The 19,089-nt window shown below is 34.1% G+C and overlaps 1 pseudogene across 1 annotated transcript; it reads right to left on the bottom strand.

Annotated features, from left to right (window-relative positions):
* Positions 1–11,503: 11,503 nt before the first annotated feature.
* On the bottom strand, positions 11,504–12,310 carry LOC109132937 (uncharacterized; annotated as a pseudogene). The gene has a single exon (XR_015558554.1). The product of XR_015558554.1 is annotated as an uncharacterized LOC109132937 (transcript).
* Positions 12,311–19,089: the final 6,779 nt, after the last annotated feature.

Raw genomic sequence — 19,089 nt, 5'->3', positions numbered from 1 at the left:
GAGTTGAGGTACTTAGGATTGGAATTGAGAATATCGAATAAAGAAGGCTGTACCTAATATTTATACAAGTACGTAACCACCGACTAACCTAGGTAGGGTTACCTAAAGTTGTTACAAAGTATAAGGTAATTAATGTACCGAGGATACGAGAATATCGGAGATGAAATGTTCCGAGATTTTTTTGATCAAAAACTTGATTCAGTAGCTTGGGGATCAAGTTCTTTATAAAGACTATTTATAATTAGTAAATAAATTACTTTGTTACATATCTTTTTTAAATGGAGAAGAATGTTTATTTAATATCTTACATTTATCTTAAAATAAATAATATGCATGGTTCTATATGTGGACAATTCTTGAGTTCACCCCTAGGGGTGAACTTCTCTTATTCACCTCATTTAAATTAAGGAAACAAATCATAATTAAAGAAACAACTTATGTAGATCAATCAATTTTAAAATTGTTAATCTATATACTTATTTAAGCAATCCTTTAAATAAATAACCTTACTCCATGTAAAATATTACACAAAATACCACTATATTTTAATACAAAATATAATAACAGAATCTTAATATTAATTTACTGTAACCTGAAAATTATTATCCAAAAAAATAGTAATTACTAATTTATTAGATTACAACAAATCATTCATAAAATAATTTCGAAATTATTTAATAAAATAATAGTAAAATTATTTCGAAATTATGTAATAAAATAATTAAACAGATTCTATTTATTATTTCAGAAATCTTAGGAAACAATAACAAACTATTTAGAAATTATAAAACTTAAATTTATTTATAAAACTAAGATTAAATATTTACATACCTAAATCATTTAATAATAACAAATATATATTAAAATTAGGATACAACATTGTTTATATTTTTAAAATATATCTATATACGTATTTAAGCTATGTTGTTAAAAATTTAACCAGTTCTGATATGACATATTATGAAAATGCTATTATATTTTAATTATTCTAATAACTAACAAAAGAAAAGTTTAGATTTGTTTACAAAATAATAAAACTCTATTTATTGTTTCATAAATCTTAGGAAATAATAACAAACTATTTAATTGGCTAAAACTTAATTGTTTACACACAATATTCACTATATAAACAATACTAAGTGTATATATTGATAATATACATAACCTAATTATAATTTTCACCTATAAAATTAATATACAACATGTTATAGCAATAACTTCAATTTGTAAATTTGGTATATTAAGATCTCTAAACACGATCACATCAATTTGTAATACCAAATCACGGGTCAATACATGTTTTGTTGGATTTTGTTGGCTTTACCGAATGTATAATTAACGAATTTGATATTGCACCAAACCAAAATAGTAGTACCAACTACGGGTCAAAATCAGAGTATGACCTTAAGTAAATTAAATATATGATTTTATAAAATGTATAGAATTAATAAATTTTCTACTATTATTTTGTAACAAACAAATCCAAATTTATATAAATATTTCCTCACGCTGGTAACATTATTCTACAAAATATTAATGTGTATTTATGAGTCGGGTAATAAAACGGATAATGAGACGGGTAACGAGACGCTCAAAAATTAAATTAATATCCGATACTCGATCATTATTCATGGATAATATAATTATTATACCCTTCACTCGACCCTAATGCTGCAGATACCTTTTCCGGGACAGATACAAACCGAAAAATGGATCCAATACGGGTATCGGTAGTAGTTTCCAGGCCTACCTATTAGTAGTTTAATATAAATCAAAATTCACCATATAGTACTATATTATATAACATGTAAATGAAAGATACAACATAAACATAATATTAACAAATATCAAAAAAAAAAAAAAAATTCCCGCGCTACCAGCGCGAATTATTATCTAGTTCTAATATTATATTACAATTTTTAATTATCACATCTAAACCCTAACCTTTTTTTATAAACTCTAACCGACATATAATTTTGTTTCATTATAAAATCTAAACCCTAAACACTCTTTTGTAAACCCAAACCGACATATAATTTCGTTTAATTGTAAAATCTAAACCATTAGCACTCTTTTATAAACCTAAACCGACATATATTTTTGTTTAATTGTAAAATCTAAACCCTAACCACTCTTTTATAAATCCAAACCGACATATAATTTCGTTTAATTGTAAAATCTAAACCCTAACCACTCTTTTGTAAACCCAGACCGACATATAATTTTATTTAATTATAAAATTTAAATCTAACCACTCTTTTGTAAACCCAAACCGACATAATTTCCTTAATAAAAGATCTACATAATTTGTTTCCTTAATTTGTTTTGTCTTTTTATTTTTTAATTTAAATATGATATGACATCTCATATTATTGTATTCTGATTGGTTAATTAAGAGGGGTTGAATGAGAGTTTTTCACCCCTAGGGGTGAATCCAAGAATTTTTCTCTATATATATATAGGACCGTCTGATGTGCGGGTTTAGAATTTTTAAAATAAAATAAAATTTAACAAAGAATATAAAGTAACTAGTTTTAGTAAATAAAAACTATCTATAAAAGTAAATAGATACACCGAGCTGTCCAATGTGATATTTGGTGTAAAATGTGCGACTCTGCGGTTGAGACTATTAATCATGTTTTCTTAAAAAACCCTCGCTCGTGTGAAGTTTGGGATTTATCTTCAACTCCCGTCTCGTCAGAGGGTTTTCCATATAAGTCGGTGTAATCAAATTTGGATATTGGTTTCTGGAGAAATGCCTCTCAACAGGATGATTATGATTGAAACGACCTGACCCGTTTTTCTTAATAAAAAAATACAACATATAATTAAGCATCCCATACTACTTAATTAAACCACCCAAACCACAATTCCTCATTAAACCAATAACAACCAATATTCACAGCGGAAACATACCAATAATACAGAAACGATACATCATCAATACAATAACATTCCTATCCAATCTATCCAGCAACCTAACATAACTCTAACCAAGGTTCCAATATAAATAATATAACCAACATCACACAAACGAGACCCTAGATCATCCTCCTCCTCATCGCCATGATTCCACGCTACACATTACCTGCACCACAAAACACAATGAGATGCGTGAGTATTACCAGAAATACCCAGTGAGACGATCCTCCCATATACGAGCTATAAACACAAGCAAATCAAGAGTACAACCACAAATAAAACATAACAAACCAGCCATTGAACAGAACATCCAATAACACATTCATCACACCTACACAACTTCACACAAAACAAGTTATACAACCTAATCGCTTAGATAAGCTCATGGTCACGCACTCACCTTAACAAGTGATTCTAACAACAAATATAACCAGGAGAGACTCTCCACGCGCCTGAAACAGTCCAGAAATGTCCGTTAACTATTAAATCCCTCCGGTGAACAGCTAGCCCTGGACGTCAAAAAGCTTTCCACAAAATCTCGTGCCGATTAGAAACCAGATGAGACCACGATCTCAGTTACAATCCCCGATGGTCCCAATTCGCGTCTGAGAAAACGTGTCTCACGAAACTGCAGATAACTAATCGAGTTTAAATCCAAATCCATTTCTGTAAAAAGTAAAATGACGATTAAAGACTTCGGAATAAACGTACCAAATTTCATTACCTTTGACAACGATTTGATATGTCAAAACTGTTTCCTTCCAAATCCTAACAATTCTGCCCCCTTTTGCTTTGAACACCAAAATCAAGTTTGGTCTCCCTTCTCTTCTTCTCACACGTGAATGAGCACTTCTTCTCTTTTTTTCTTTCAGTCATTCACAAAAATAAGAGGAAGGAGGCGTCCTCTAATTAACAAAAGGGTTTTTTGGGTTTAATTAAATTAAACCGAAATTTACCTAAACCAGAATTTAATTAAACTATCCTTTGATTTAATTAATAAATCTACCAGCTTAGTAAACCAACCGGAAACTAAACCGAATCCACTCCAATTCTCGATATAAACTTCAATATTTCATATTTTCTCGGGACACGGGCATTACAATTCTCCCCCTCTAACAATAGATTCGTCCTCGAATCTAAATACACCTCAGCTTATCTGCAAAACTCTTCCACCAACCGTCGCAATGGTTCGCACCACCCAACCATCCGGTCTACCGCAACAAGGACACCACTGGTCCAAACCACCCTGAACCCACTAGTCATTCAATTCCGACCCCACCGGCCAACACCATCCCGACCCCACTTGTCAACACCATCCCGACCCTGCTGGTCTACATAATCTGGAACCCACTGATCCACACAATTCTGACCCCACCAGTCAAACAAATTCCTGACCCCACTGGTCAACACTAAACCCAAGATTGAACCACCATCAACCCCGAAATCCACATTCAATCATTGTGCTTAATCACACGCCATAGACATCATTTGCTCCCAACTCATCTACTCTCAGGTAAACACCTTTGAGTCATACCGATCTCACTCTCGGACAACCGTCCTCAAGCCATACCGTCTCACTCTTAGGTCGTCACCCTCGAGATCTCGGTACCAGGGGACCACCATCCCCTCAGGAGAACCACCATCTCCCAGGAGAACCACAATCTCCTCTGTCGCTCTCAGGGCCCACCACCCCTCAAGCTATCGGTAAACAGGGGAACCACCATCCCCTCAGGAGAACCACCATCCCCTCAGGAGAACCACCATCTCCTTATGAGTTGTTCAGAACCCACCGTTCCTAGAGCAAACAAGCCTTGACGTCTCTAAGCACTTCCCGACACTTCCACGGTCCACGTAAAACAACGCAATGTCTAACTAACCTTCATCTACTTCTTTCCAAATACCACCATGACCACCATCCGGTCACACTGGAACACCCTACACTCAAGGTAGTTCCCATACACTTTTCCAAAATAGCAAAGTTCTAACTCCGATAAAAACTTTCCATTTTTAAAAACATTCCATTTATAGTAACCTTCTATTTATGAAAACTTTCCATTTATAGCAACCTTCTATTTATGGAAACTTTCCATTTATAGAATTCCCGAGCTATTTCCTTTCCACACGACACACGAGTCAAAAATCCAACAGAACTTCATTTGCAAAGCATCCACTCCCACCAATCACCGTCAACGGTATTTCCTGATACCGGCGTGATCGACCACTTTCCAACAATTTTCAATAGCCCACCGCATCTTCCGCACAGAAGCTACAAACACTACACAAATAACATCACACAAAATCACTTACTGTGGAATCTCATTGAAGGCTCGAAGAGGATGATACTAGGACTCCATACCTCAAACAAATTGACTAACTACTCATAATCAATTTCCATCTCACAACAACATGTATCAAGCAACAGGAAAATAATTCACCCAATTAAATTCCTAACCGCTCTAACCATCCTAGAACCGTAAAGGCTCTGATACCAAATTGAAACGACCTGACCCGTTTTCCTTAAAAAAAAATACAACATATAATTAAGCATCCCATACTACTTAATTAAACCACCCAAACCACAATTCCTCATTAAACCAATAACAACCAATATGCACAGCGGAAACATACCAATAATACAGAAACGATACATCATCAATACAATAACATTCCTATCCAATCTATCCAGCAACCTAACATAACTCCAACCAAGGTTCCAACATAAATAATATAACCAACATCATACAAACGAGACCCTAGATCATCCTCCTCCTCATCGCCATGATTCCACGCTACACATTACCTGCACCACAAACACAATGAGATGCGTGAGTATTACCAGAAATACCCAGTGAGACGATCCTCCCATCTACGAGCTATACACACAAGCAAATGAAGAGTACAACCACAAATAAAACATAACAAACCGGCCATTGAACAGAACATCCAATAACACATTCATCACACCTACACAACTTCACACAAAACAAGTTATACAAACTAATTGCTTAGATAAGCTCATAGTCACACACTCACCTTAACAAGTGATTCTAACAACAAATATAACTAGGAGAGACTCTCCACGCGCCTGAAACAGTCTAGAAACGTCCGTTAACTATTAAATCCCTCCGGTGAACAGCTAGCCCTGGAAGTAAAAAAGCTTTCCACAAAATCTCGTGCCGATCAGAAACCAGATGAGACCACGATCTCAGTTACAATCCCGATGGTCCCAATTCGCGTATGAGAAAACATGTCTCACGAAACTGCAGATAACTAATCGAGTTTAAATCTAAATCCATTTCTGTAAAAAGTAGAATGACGATTAAAGACTTGTGAATAAACGTACCAAATTTCATTACGTTTGACAACGATTTGATATGTCAAAACTTTTTCCTTCCAAACCCTAACAATTCTGCCCCCTTTTGCTTTGAACACCAAAATCAAGTTTGGTCTCCCTTCTCTTCTTCTCACACGTGAATAAGCACTTCTTCTCTTTTTTTCTTTCAGTCATTCACAAAAATAAGAGGAAGGAGGCGTCCTCTAATTAACAAAAGGGGTTTTTGGGTTTAATTAAATTAAACCGAGATTTACCTAAACTAGAATTTAATTAAACCATCCTTTGATTTAATTAATAAATTGACCAGCTTAGTAAACCAACCGCCAACTAAACCGAATCCACTCCAATTCTCGATATAAACTTCAATATTTCATATTTTCTCGGGACACGGGCGTTACAATGATCAACTTCTTCAATTACCATGGATTTTATGGGCAATCTGGAAGACCATAAATTAAAAAGCTTTTCAAGGTTTAGAGATCGAGACGAATGATTTAATTGCTCAGGCTTTGGACGATAAGTTAGCCTGGGAATATGACCTCTCTTTTACGGCGGTCATGTTAGCTCCATCTCCGTCTTCGGATGTCCATGTTTCTTCACCTCATTGTCAGATTGATGGTTCTTGGAAAGCAACCAATCTGCATTCAGGATTGAGATGGCGGTGTTGCGTTGTTTAGGAGCGAAACTTGTTGTTGGGGGTCAAGTGTCTAAGACGGAGCCCCTCCCATTGCATTTGGAGTTAGAAGCGTTTTTGTGGGCCACAGAGCGGATACGTGCTGTGATCGCTTGTCAACATTTCAAGACTGATTGTGCTGAGTTACTCACTATGGTGCAGTCCCCTGAATATTGGCTGTCATTCTCCAACCTGCTCGATGAGTTTAACTCGCTGGAGTTCTTCCCGCTATTCTCCATCTCTTGAATCTTGCGTGCATCAAATACGAAGGCGAATTGTCTTGTCTGTGCTTCGTGTTCTCTTATCTCTGAACTTTCTTTTGTAAACCCCTTCCTTCTGGCTTGGACAACTAACCGAGTAATTTCCTTTTAATTTATTTTTTGGTTAAAAAAAAAAAGTAAATAGATACACTTTTAGTTGGTCACATAAATTACAATTTATAGATTTGTTGCTCTTTTTGGCTTTCTCTCTCTTAAAATTTCCTCTCCCTTCTCTCTTCTTCAAGAACTCGCCGCCGCTTTAGGTCTTTTTCTCTGACACCCGCATGTGGGCCACCGCGGCCATGGCGTCGGTTCGGCTTTTGTTGTTTGCTTAGTTTTCTAGTTCTACTTTATTTTGTGGAGAGATCTCTGATTTTTTCAGCTTTTATCTTTTTAGATTTAGGATTTGGGTTGTTTGATCTTGTTGCAGGTTTCAGTTATTTTCTTTGCCTGAGCTTTCTATGACCTAAACCGCAATGGCTCTAAGCCACTCACAGTCAGTGTGGTGGTGATTTGGTTTCGGCGACATATTGTTTTGGGTTTCCTCACACAGCTTCAATAAATCGGATCTAGGCCAAGGTCCGCCTAGGTTTGAGTTCTTCTTACTGGTTCAGGTCACTTAGTTGACATATCTGACCATGGCGTTTCCGACGGTGTGACAACCCGTCCCGTGGACCCCACTAGCCCACCGCTAGTTGCCCCAACGGACCGTCCGTGGACCCCACTAGCCCACCGCTAGCCGTCCCAACGGACTCCAAGCTGGCCCTGCAGGGCATCGATCCTAACCCATCACTGTGGAAATCCACATCCACCAGTAGGTTATTGGTGCGCCAGGCGTTCCTCGAACCCTGATCCTCACCCTTTAACAACCTTCCCACAGGACAAGTTGCCACCAATTGAGATCAATTTTTATGTGACAACCCGTCCCGCGGACCCCACTAGCCCACCGCTAGCTGCCCCAATGGACCATCCGTGGACCCCACTAGCCCACCGCTAGCCGTCCCAACAGACTCCAAGCTGGCCCTGCAGGGCATCGATCCTAACCCATCACTGTGGAAATCCACATCCACCAGTAGGTTATTGGTGCGCCAGGCGTTCCTCGAACCCTGGTCCTCACCCTTTAACAACCTTCCCACAGGACAAGTTGCCACCAATTGATGGCAACTTGTCCTGTGGGAAGGTTGTTAAAGGGTGGGGACCAGGGTTCGAGGAACGCCTGGCGCACCAATAACCTACTGTGGATTTGGATGAATAGTTCCATTTGCCCAGTGAGGGGTTAGGATCGATGCCCTGCAGGACCAGCTTCGGGCCTATGGGGGCAAGCTAGCGGTGGGCTAGTGGGGTCAACAGGACGGGTTGTCACAGACAATCTCTGAATCTCTGAATGCTTGGTTGAGGTTCTACCGTCAAACCCCTCAAGATTTCCCAAGGTTTCTCTTCTGAAAACTCTAAATCACCAAGTGATCGAGGCAAGATGTTTGTAACCTTTCAAGGTAGTGGTCAGCTCCGGTGTCCTTAGCCTTCTAGTTCTAGTGATTTTGGTTTTTTCGGGCAAAAAGAAGATTGGTTTCTTTGTGTAAAATCTACTATCCTATTTAGATCTGGTTATTTCCTTGTTTGTCTCCCCGAGTTTGGGGCTTAGTTTTCAAGAGCTTTAAGCCTCGCTGGATTGTTTTCCGGAGGGATAAAGTCTCGTCGGCTTAGTTTCTGAAGGTTAAAGTCCTGCCGGCGTATCTTACCTTGTATCCCACCTTCGTTCCTTTTTAATATATTTCAGATGACAAAAAAAAATACACTAGTAGTTAAAGAAAATAGTTGTAGATGAGTTCACAATTATTAAAATAAAATTCAATTTAGCAAAAAATATATATTTAATTCTTTTGGTAAGTAAAAACAATGTATAAAAAAAGGTAAAGAGATAAACTTTCAGTATTAGAAAATAGTTGTTTTTTTTTTGCTATAATACACTAATGTATATTTATTTACAAATCTACTATCTACATTACCACTAAAAGTGTATTTTAACATACAAATATATTTTACTGTTAAAATACACTCTTTAGTCTTTACTACTACCAACAAATTGTCTTTATGAACACATTAAATAACCTATTATATGTCTCTTCAATTGAACATTTTTATAGTTACAAAAAAACATACGTTAATCTTATATACTCCTATCTTATATATTACAATAGCAGTCTTTTTGAATGAATTATTTGATTAGTGAAAAAATTATGAGACGATTTTTTTTTTTACTTCAACAATCTTTTTCTTTATGTAAAAGGGATATTTACATTTTTTTTTGAAACAGTAACTAATTGTATAATTTAAAAAATCATTTTTTATCTTATATAAAAAGTAATAATTTTTCTTGTAAAATTAGCAACTTAAAATTAAAATAAGTAAACAAAATTATAATTATATATATATATATAATTTCCTTGTAATGATCTTTTCTAAATTTTAAAGCTGTTTAAGTTTTATAATTTTCTTATAATTGCCTTTTAATATTTTTAAAACTGTTAAAAACAAAAAATTTGTTTGACATTTGGAAGTTTACAAAAGTTTCTTTTCTTTAATAGATTTTAAATATAATTAAGTTTTCTTTTCTCTATTTTACTTTTATATAAAACTTTTTTTATAGTACGTTTTGAACTTTTACATTTGTATCTTTTAAAATTTTAATAAATTTAAAGTTGACATGTGTCAACATCTGAATGATACAATTGATACGTGTCACAATCTTGTTAATGAGTAACTTTGACATCGAGCTTTATATACTACAATTTTGATAATCTTGATTAGACTACATTGCAATTATGAATTACTTGATGGAAAAAACTAGTCGACGAGAGGTTTTTACGGGCCGAGAGGAAGGAGACAAGACCACTCCACTCACACAAAAGTTATTTGCATAATCGCAGTTGACAAAACTTGTTAATAACAACAACATTGCTTTTGTCAAGAAGCCTTAATACGGGTACATTAAAATTACGCTGAGGTATAAGATAGATTGCATGAAACTATTAAACTCAGACTTGCTAAGATATCTTTATCAATCCAATCTGTAGCCTCTTGACCATCTGCTATTTTCTAATCTGTTAAGCTATATACTTTGGTTGTTCCATATGTAATTACTTTACGATATTTCTCCAAATTGAAATTAATCTTCCAAATATATTGTCTCATTTTTATGTTAATTGTCTATTTATAATAGTCCAAAAGTTAATCTAAATTTTCAAAAAGAAAAACATTTTTCCCTATCTGATGTAATCATTACATTCTAAATATCACTATTATTACTTTGACACATGTGGCACTATATAATTGGCTGAATTATCCAGACATTTCATTTAAATGATATATATTTTTACTTTTTTTTTTCTTTTCTGATAGATGTATTGACAAATCTTTTTGATATATTATAAAGTTGACTTAATTATACTTAAAAAAGAAACTGAAAACTTGAATGATATAATAGTCTAAACTCTAAAGGAAGTAATTTCATCTGCATTTTATTTAAAATTCATCAAGTTTAGATATCATGATATTTAATAGACTCATTAAAAACTATAATGACTTGGTATATTACACTGGTACCTAATTATTTTTTTCCAAAAGTAATATATCAAAGCAATTGTAGTATCCATGTAATTATAAGAAGATAATATATGGCGTCATTTATTCAAATTAATTATTATCAATTCATCTTTACTTTATTTCAATTTAAAAGTTAGCTTTCATATATTAATTATTTATAATATTTTTTACTAATTCGGATTGTTAACTCTTCAATGTATATATTATTTTATCAATAATATTACAGACCCAAAAAATAAGATTTTATATTCGAATGCATATAAATGAATGCCCACATCAAATCAGCGTCCAAATCTGTTAAATCAAATCACAGTCTTCTCTCTTCTGAAATGGCCAAGGAGTATTCTCACCAAAAAAAAAAAAAATGGCCAAGGGGTATAAATGTTATAAATGGGTCTAATATACGATAAAAACATGTTAGGTTCCTAATTAGTTATGATTTATGAAATGCAATAACTAATTACTCTTGCAAACGAACTTTTGAAAGTGGCAGAGAAAGCCCCAAATTAAAAGTGGCATATGATCTTAAGATCACACATAAATAGTTAAAAGTGGCACACACACTTGTTGTTTCCCCGTGTGAGTTTTTCTTTAATCTAATAATATATATACATGTACGCACTTACTCAATTTAGTCATGAATCTCATAATAATCATATGATCAAAAGATATCACAAAAATATATGATGCAAAATGAAAAACACAATAATATCCGAAACGAAACACACATATAATACACTAGTCAGTCCAAAGAACTGTTAAAATAACAACAACAACAACAACAACAACAACAACAACAAAGACATAACACTTATCATAAAATCCTAATTAATTTTCTCCAATCGAAAATCATATTTTTCTTGTTTTATTTTTATTAATTTAACCGCACAAGTCTACTACCAAAGAGGTCAGAGCCTTAATGACAAGTCGATGTAACTCGGGTTGGCTCCACCGCTCTCCGTCACAGTTTCCTCCGGTCTCCGTTGCTCCAGCTGGCAAAGAAGCGGCAGCGTACGGATGCATTCCAATGACGTCTCCTCCGGAAAAAGATCCATCAGCTTCGGCATCTTCGATATCTTAGGCTTCGGCAGCAAAAACTTATATTTCCTGTCCGGAGTCATAGCCGGCGCCGGCGGAAACCCTTTATGAAAGTTCCCTTGATCATCTAAATAACCCCTACGGTAGAAATCCAAATGAGTCCTCGCCTGAAAACTAGGAGGATTAGGGTTACGGTTCCGGTTCATGAGCTGGTTCGGGAAGTGGCGGAAGGTGCTGGCGGGTGACGCGGCGGCTGGGGAAGAGAAGGTGGGAAAATGGCGATTGGAGTGAAAAGCTTCGATGTGTGCGATTAGGTGTTGTGGTGCGATTGGAGTGAAAAGCTTCGATGTGTGCGATTAGATGTGTGGGAAGACTCGCTTAGAAACTCCACATTCTTGGGGCTTTGAATATGGCATGATCATTAGGTTTTATGCTTTTGTATTAATGAGAAGATGCAAGAGAATAAAAATGAGGGATGAAGAACCTAAAACACATCTATTTCAACTATTTATATTCACAAGTTTTATGAGTGAAAAGGAGAAAAGCTGATGCCAACTAAGACTACTATATGAGGAAATATATTTTTCCATATGTATTATTTTTGTCTTACTTTTGATGATGATGATAACGATGGATTTATTATCTATAATATCATGCATGCATTTCGTTTACTATGTTCTAATATCATTCATGAATTTAGTTCAGGATTTTTTTCTGTAAATGTTTTCTATAAAGAAAATGAAGATATATAGATAGGTATATCTAGACATATAAAGTAGTCAAACATTGTAAGGAAAAATAAAAAGGTAAATGCAAATTAAAATTTAAGAATAATGATTGTTTTCATTTTGGGAAGGATACTAATTAATGGGAAGTTGATTATTTGCTGGAAATTAATCAAACACTTTTAGGAAAAACTTTTTTTTATTCAAATACACATTATGCAGTTCTTTGCTCCACTGTAAGTCTGTATATACAGCTTTCTATTGGGAACATCCTAATTAGTTTTAATTATCTTTTCTGGTAAATATTAACTAAAATGAATTACGTGCTTATATATAGTCTTCCTTCAAAGTGAATTGTTTAAATTTATATGTTATCTATCCCAAATTTGTGTTATCTATGTGGCTTTGAATTGATTTATGAGATTTATTTGCTTATGCGGAGAGTATCAGTCATGGTCAAATACAAAAGTGACGGTCCGCACAATTATTTCATATAGTGCTAGAAATATTATGAGAACCGTCTTTGTTTATGAAAAATTGCTAAATTAGTAATTTCCGTGATTTTTTTATATATAATCTAATTAGCATGTTCTAAATACTTTGTAATATATTATCTCCAACGGTGTAACTAATAAAAAAAATAAAAAAATTATATTTTTAATTTTTAAAGTGTCACTGAATAGCATTTCAAACCTTGAGAATTTCACTAACACTTTAATCTTAAAACTAACTTTCCTGTTTGCATCGCCATAAAATATGATGGAACAGTAATATTCGTCAACATGAAATAGTTAAGTTATGTTGGTTTGATTTAAATAATAATTTAATTTATTTACTATTTATTATGGTTAATTTTTTTTTTAAAAACAATAAAAACTACATCTTTTTCATCTATTCACCATTTAACCATAAACTATCGTCCAACCCTAACCTCATCATGGTTATTCATTACTTACGTCAATAATAAACCTCTGATGAGATATTATATCACAAGAGAAGAAGAATTAAAGTAAAAAATAAAGAATGAGAGGTAATGTTAAAATATTTGATAAACGTAAAATTGAAAACGATAACATATTTAGAAAATTTATTGGTTTCCAGTGATAAGTCAATCAGTTTGAAACGTAATACAGTAGATATGCATCTATCAAAAAGATTTATAATATACATCGTAAAATTTTCGTCTATGATAAGGATGTCTCTTTTTTTTATAAAAACTAAAAGTAATAAAAATATAAATTAAACCAACATAATTTAACTATTTTGGCGTTGACGGATATTACCGTTCTATAATTTTCTACGGCGGTGCAAACAGGAAAGTTAGTTTTAAAGTTTAAAGTGTTAGTGAAATCATATTAAAAGTTTAACGTATTAGTAAATTATTTTAAAGGTTTATAATGTTAGTGAAATTCTCTCGAGGTTTAAAGTGTTACTCAGTGACATTTTAAAAATTTAAGATGTAATTTTTCCAATAAATAAAATAACAAATACTTTGTAACAAAACTTCACCAATATACTTGATAATCAATTGTGACACGTTTTGTATATTATAATGGTTAGTTATACATCAGATTTTATTCCATAGACAAAATTTATTTCTATGATTATTGGCCCAATTAACATGTAATTACATTATTTTAGAATTCTTAATTTCATTTTTCATTACTGTAGAATTTAACCTGAATTAAATGAAATAAAAGAAAAGTAAAGTTATATTTCCTGTTTTACCACTCCATAATTGTTTAGAGAAATTAATTTCATTAATAATTTCTTGTTACAAGAATGATATATGACTTGGTTTCAAACTCTTTATAGCTGAGACACATTTAAAGGTACCATACATTGGTATAGAGAATAATATAAATTTAACAAATACAATATGAACAACACTGATTTTATGAAGTAAAGCCATATATAAATTATATATCACACTAGATAAGGCCCGCGTTATTATGCGGGTAAAAATTAAAAAAAATTATTGAGAATAATTAAGTAGTAATATACATGTTTTTGATTCTATCTTGTAACATTTTAATATTGAATATGAACATCTCATATTTCATTTTAATACCCTCTCAGTTCCATTATATAAGAGTTTTAATGCTTTTTTTGCTCTATTTTATTATATTTTCACAAATTTCTATTTACAATTTTTATTAATATAACAATTTATGATTATTTGAACTATGCAGTATATTTTTCTATTGGTTGAAGTTTTATAAATGACATAATATTTATTGTTTATTAATCTTTGTATTTTTGCCCAACACTCTTATAAGACAGGAAGTACCATTTAAATATTTATATCATCATAATAATATACATTTCATCTTAATGCATATAACTAAATATTTTATATCAAACACAATTAATATATCATATCAAAACTATATCTTAGTAAGAATTGAAAATACAAATAAAAATTAACAAAATATAATTTGCAAAAAAAAAACAAAATCAACATTATTTCAGATATATTTTTTATATTGTTATCTCATAAGTACTAATTTTACCTCATGCCATAATCAATTTTAAATCAGTGAAATTTATAAAATAAAAACATATATAAAGATATGAAGACATTCTCATCAAATAACTAAAGATTCATTCCTACAAATTATAATCTATTTCGAATGATCTTATGTTTTAACATATGCATTACAAAAATACATGTGTTAAAATTATAAAATCAAACATAAAAAATATTACTAATATTCTTAAATGAATTTTAAAAAAATGATACATATTAATATTTGAAAACTTTTTAATCTAAAATAAATTTCATCGTTACACATTCAGTTTAGTAATTACATTTAACTATCTATTCATCGTAAAACCATAATTCACTTCTTCATGAATTAGAGTTAAAATATTAATAAAAAAATAATATGAGCATCATATGAGATAATATGTATATCAGTTAGTATTTTAAATTTAACAATAAAGATAATCAGTAAAAAAATCAGTTAACATCCATAAAGTTTGGAAATCCAAAAATATCCACATGTATTGAATTTTTTCTTTTTAAGTTCATTATACTTTCAAGGTTTTGTGTGCTTAATAATTACAAAATAAATTTATATTACAACGATAGATACAATTTATATCCGACTAAAATTGTGTTAAATAACTTATTTTATTCCTTTTTAACTTTGTTATTCATTATTTATTGATTAATATACATGCTTAATTAATTTCATTTTCGCTTATACATGTCAAATTTTATTGGGAACACACATATAATATAATTAGCATACAATGGAAAATATATTGTTTTTGTTAATTTATCTTTTTGAATTAGAAAAATAAAAATTTTAAAATATAAACATGTAAAGTTCTGTAAATATAATTAGATATTCTACTATGTTTATAAAAAAGACATTTTTTGACACGTGTCAACATCTAATCAATATATTATATTAAATATAATATAAATATTTTGAATCAACACACTAATACTTTTGAAGCTCTATCTCCTTTTTGGTTGCTTTGGAGAATCTGGAAAGCTAGATACACTCTAGTATTTGATGGCATTCGTGAAGGAGCCACGGTAAACAAATGAATGGCTATCGACTATTAGACCGATGAGGCGATATGACAATCCAAATTTATCCTCAGAAACATCACTATGGTCGTCACCAAGTTTTCCTGCTCTTAAATGTAACTTTGATGCAGCTTATGATCCTATTAGTCAACAAACCACAGGTGGATGGATCTTGTGAAACTATCTTGGTGAACCATAGTAGTTGTAAACTCAATAGCAAAGCTTTTGCCTCTGCTTCCAAAGCTGAACTAGAAGGAGATAGTTTTGTTGCCTCAACTTTGGAAGCAGAGGCAAAAGCTTTGCTATTGAGTTTACAACTACTATGGTTCCGTGGATATGGGTCTACAATGCTGCTTTTCGAAGGAGATTGTGAACTACAGATTAAAATGATCAATGGGCGTCATCATCATGCTGCACTCACCAAATTATTCAGAGATTTAAAGTTTTGGTTATCAAATGAAAGCCCTCAATGACAAGCTAGATAGGCTCCTCAACCAGCAGCAGCATGTTCATGCAATCTCAGAGGAGGAGCAGTTTTTACAACAAGATGGGGAGAATGCTCAGCTAGAGGATGTGAACTACATTAACAACCAAGGAGGTTACAACAAAGGGTACAACAACTACAAGCCAAATCCGAATCTGTCATACCGTAACCCGAATGTTGCCAATCCTCAGGACCAAATCTACCCATCAGCAGTACAAGGGAACCAGGTCCAACAAAAGCCTTTTGTCCAATACAATCAAGACTATGCTCCTAAGCAGCAGTACTCTGAAAATTACCACCAACCCATTGCACCACATGGATTCCAACAACAACAAGGCCCACAGAACCAATCCCAAGAAGCTGACCTATGTGGCCTAATTCAGTAGATGATTCAAAATCAGGCATAAACTGCTATGAACACCGCAAAATGGTTTGAGGAGATGAGCAACAAGATCGATTATGGATACAATGACTTGACTGCCAAGTATGATGCGCTCAACACTAAGCTGAGGTACCTAGAGGGCCACTACAAAGACCAACCACCTCCAAAGATCAACCAGCTTCCAGGAAAAGCTGTTCAGAACCCAAAGGATTATGCCACTGCCCAGACCATTTTCCTTGATGATGATTATGAGGATTACCTCACTGAGGACAGTGATGTTCAAGATGGAGAGGATATGGATCATTATGGGATGAATGAGTCCTAGTACTACATATCCGAGTATGAACCCGAGCCTTCACCCGAGGAGACTGATCGAGTTGATGATCGAGCACTGGTTCGAGAATCACAAATCGAAGAACCACCCAAGGCAGAACCCGATGACTCACCCGATGATGGTGATCAGATGATACATCGAGTAGATGTTCAGATGAAAGATCAACCTCAACTGCCTGTAGCAGCAGAAGGGGAACTAGAGGAAATGTTCAATGCTGCTCTTGACATCCAGTTAGAGGCGCTTGCAGAGCGTATGGCCAAGCAAAAAGCTCCACCTCCTAAGCTCTTGCCACCACACGAACTTCAAGAGGAAATCACCAAGGAGGCAGCTCAGCTGGAGATTGAGGTTAAGGAAGCTGTCAAGGAAATTGGGTATGAAATTCTCAGGAGTGGAGTGTGCTTAGATCCTGAGCTGCGAATCGAGGAGAAATTGGAGGATCCTGGCTCTTTTACTTTGCCATGCTCGATAGGACTTCGGATTTTCAAAAATTGCTTGTGCGATCTGGGAGCTTCAGTCAGCATCATGCCACTGTCAGTTGCCAACAAGATGGGTTTCAGCAGTTTTAATCCGAGTAGTCTGTATTTGGTTCTAGCTGATAGAACAATCAGACATCTGATTGGGATCCTGGAAAATTTGCTTCTCAGGATTGGAAGAGTGGAAGCTCCTACTGATTTTATGATCCTTGATATGGATAAGGAACCAGACGATCCACTGATCATAGGGAGACCATTCTTGGCAACAGTAGGAGCAACGATTGAGGTGAAACAAGGCAAGATCAGAATTGAGCATGGGGATCATTTCAAGATGGAGTTTGATGTCAAGAAAGGAATTAAAAGGCCAACCAGTGATAGTCAACTTTTTTTCACTAAGACAAAGCAGAGAAAAGTCAAGCATCTTGAAGAAATCAACACTACATTTGCTGTGGAACCTGGACAAGATTTGGAAAATCCACTGAATCAGCCTGCTACAATGGAGAGGATTCCAAAACCTCTCCCTCCTAATACCCATGCTTAAAGAGCATGAAGAGTCAAGCTTAGTGACTTAAAACAAGCTCACCTGGGAGAAAGTCCCAAAGGTATCCTTTTTTATTTTTAATTTTATTTACTTATTTTGTCTTATTTTTGATTTTTACATATTTATATAAAAAAAAAGAGAAGTGAAAAAGGAAAATTTTGGGGGAACCCAAGGCTCTACCCGAATCCGTACCCGACGCGCCTGATCGTGTTCCTACTTGGGTGGCGAATGGAGTTCGAATTCCACAAATCCTAGCCCACTCTCGGAGAAGCCCAAGAAGACAACCCTCTCTATTTAAGGAGACTCAACCTCACAACTTCATAAATTTTCACAAAACCCTAAAACTCTTTGTTTTCCAAACTTTCTCTCTCAACCTAGAAGTCGAGTTTTTCGATCTTTGTGGACTAACCCTATTGATCTCGGCTTAGTCTCTATTTTTACTTTCAAGGATTTGACAATGGCACCAAAGATGAAAACCTACCAAAAGAAGGGAAGCAGATCAACCTCCGCCGCTGAAAGAACTGGAGGTGATGCAGTCGAACCTCGTAAATCCCAAAGAAGAGGAGAAGTTCCGCATTCCCAACCGTTGGCCGGATATTTCGCTTCTCCAACCCGATCCATCACCCGACCCGGTGCTCGAGCAACCGATCAAGCAGACCTCCGAGTTCGCTCACCAAGCCCGATGGCAAGTGCTGTTCGCCGATCTCCTCGACGTAGGGACCTGTCTACGTCCGAGAAAACTGTTACCGACCCTATGGAGGTCAATTCTGATGGTG

This window comes from Camelina sativa, chromosome 5 (assembly GCF_030686135.1).
Source record: "Camelina sativa cultivar CO46 ecotype springtype chromosome 5, ASM3068613v1".
NCBI lineage: Eukaryota > Viridiplantae > Streptophyta > Magnoliopsida > Brassicales > Brassicaceae > Camelina > Camelina sativa.
This window is presented reverse-complemented; position numbering and strand designations above follow the sequence as displayed.